This window comes from Dipodomys merriami, unplaced genomic scaffold (assembly GCF_024711535.1).
Source record: "Dipodomys merriami isolate MVZ:Mamm:240054 unplaced genomic scaffold, mDipMer1.0.p SCAF_247, whole genome shotgun sequence".
Lineage (NCBI taxonomy): Eukaryota > Metazoa > Chordata > Mammalia > Rodentia > Heteromyidae > Dipodomys > Dipodomys merriami.
Window position 1 is genome coordinate 1,773,106 of NW_027203904.1, and position 2,291 is coordinate 1,775,396.

Consider the following 2,291-nt stretch of genomic DNA (forward strand, 5'->3'; position numbering starts at 1 on the left):
CCCAGCTGATTATAGTTATTTTAAAGAGGTTGTGTAGAGGGATTTCATTTACATAAGTCAGATGAGAACATTTCCTTTCATACAACATCTTCTGTTCCCTCACTTTCTCCCAATGAGCTTGACTACATTCTGACCCTTCCTCCCTTCATTTGTCTACACTTTCCCCACCCTCTTTTTGATGTACCCCAATTTCTTGCATTAATATTCTCAGGCTTTGTCCTAGTCTTTCTAAAGATTATACTACTTGGGCCACATTGCCAGCAGCGATGGTGGAGCAGGAAGGCTCTCACAATGAAGCCCACAATCACATGCAAGTTAAGCTGCATGGAGAATGGCGGCCAGTATGGGGCACACCAAATGTACTGGACCATCTTCTTCAGGTACATGTCCCAGAGCAAGCCCTCTGAGGCCCAAGAGCTCATGTGCTCAGGAGCATACTGCTGTTCTTCCTTCATGGCCAGCAAAACAGCACAGCAGAGCTGTCCATGCTGGTGTGGAGTCCCTGAAATGGATGTAGATGGCAGAAATGGATGGAGTGTCTGGCTAGGGTGTTCAGTTGATGGACCCCTTCTCCAGAGCCCTGAAGTGTTCCAGTTGGGGTTCCTGGAAATGGGGCCATCCTTAGCTCCTTCCATTTTGGGCCCTGACCCTGTGGAAAGAGCCGAACTACTGGGAATCTTGATACTACTTTCTACACTCCACAGACGGTGAGGGCTGCGCCAACATGCTGGTGGAGGACTCCACGGCCCACAGCTTCCATGGCAAGTGGACATACTTGTGGCTCAGGCAGTGCTGCAGTTTCTCTATTGGAAAACAAAACTAGGTCTGTGGTCTTCATCATGTATGCACAGAAGCAACATCCATCAAGCACGGGCCGCCCTCCATCCAATCCCTGCTCCACTTCATCTGATTTCTGCTGCTGGCCTTGGATGGCAGCAAGCTAACCACGTTTATGGTGCTGTGAGAGCAGTTCCAGCCCTCCCTGTGCAGGTACCCAATACATGACAAGTAGCTCGACAGGACAGAACAGGACAGGAGAGTTGTCCCTCAGGGTACATCCCAAGCTTTTGTCTTCCTATGGAGGCAGTTGGCCACGTCCTGGCCTCCCTTAGTTACTCTATCACCTACAATTTTTCTTAGTTATGCTCTATGTATTAAAAACTTCCTTAAAGACAAGTTATACTGTTCATGGAGTTCATACTCACAGCTCTAAATACTGAAATGCCTAAAATATATCATTCTGCTTTGAGTAAATTCCCTCCAAAAGGTTTTCCAATTCAGAAGTTTATCTTGAATGGATTTTATAAAACGTTTCAAATGTTATACAAAAAAATAAGGACTAAGTAAATGAACGATCAAGTACTTAATGATTAGAAGACTCAATGTCCTGAAACAATTCTCCTTAACTGCTCAGTACATAGAGTATAATTCCAGACAAAATTCAGCCAGATATTTTTTATGAGAAACTTTTAAGAGGGCAAATAGTATTTCCTCACTTTCTAAGGAAATATTTTTGTAGAATCAAAATGATCTCTTCAAAGTTTTAGGAAAAGTCAATAATAAATTCATCAGTACCTAGAGTTTTATAGATTGCAATGCATTTAAATGTAAATTGAGAAAATTTGTGTAGATTCCATTTTTTTCGTTCTTCCTTAAGTAGGTTTGATAGGTTTCATCTTTGAATAAATCATCTGAAGTTGTTTATTACTGTACTTTTAAATTTTATAACGGTAGGATTTCTGATAAAGTACTCATTTGTTTTGGTTATTGGCAACTGGTTTCTTCTCTGTTTTGTTATTTTGTATTTTGATACGTCTTTTAAAATATATATCCATTTATTGATCTATTCAGACACAGCTTCTATTTTCATTGATTTTCTCTGCTGTGTTCAAAAGCAGGATTTTTTTGCCACTTAACGAAATGATTCTTAAATAGAAAAGCAAAAGAAGAATAGAATAGAAAAATAAGAGTATCAGTTCAAGCTTGTAATCCTATCTACTCAGTAGGCAAAGAGCTGAGGATTTTGTTTCAAAGCCAGCCAGGGGAGGAAAACCTGTGAGATTCCTATCTCCAACTAAACACCAAAAATGCTGAAAATGGAGTTTGTGGCTCAAGTAGCAGAGCACTGAGCTAGAATTACATATGTGAATCCCCAGTGTCCTGGTAAGTTGTGTTTTTTCTTTTTTTGAGGAGTGTAAATGTTTACAATTTTTAAGTCCTTAACGTAGCCCACTGCATGTAGTATGAAGTTACACATGGTCTGATCTACTGTCCATATGGTAATCACTGAG

The 2,291-nt window shown here is 40.5% G+C and overlaps 1 pseudogene; it reads left to right on the forward strand.

Moving 5' to 3' along the window:
• Positions 1-291: 291 nt before the first annotated feature.
• LOC138836032 (Golgi to ER traffic protein 4 homolog pseudogene) lies at positions 292-1,052 on the forward strand (annotated as a pseudogene).
• The last annotated feature ends 1,239 nt before the right edge of the window (positions 1,053-2,291 follow it).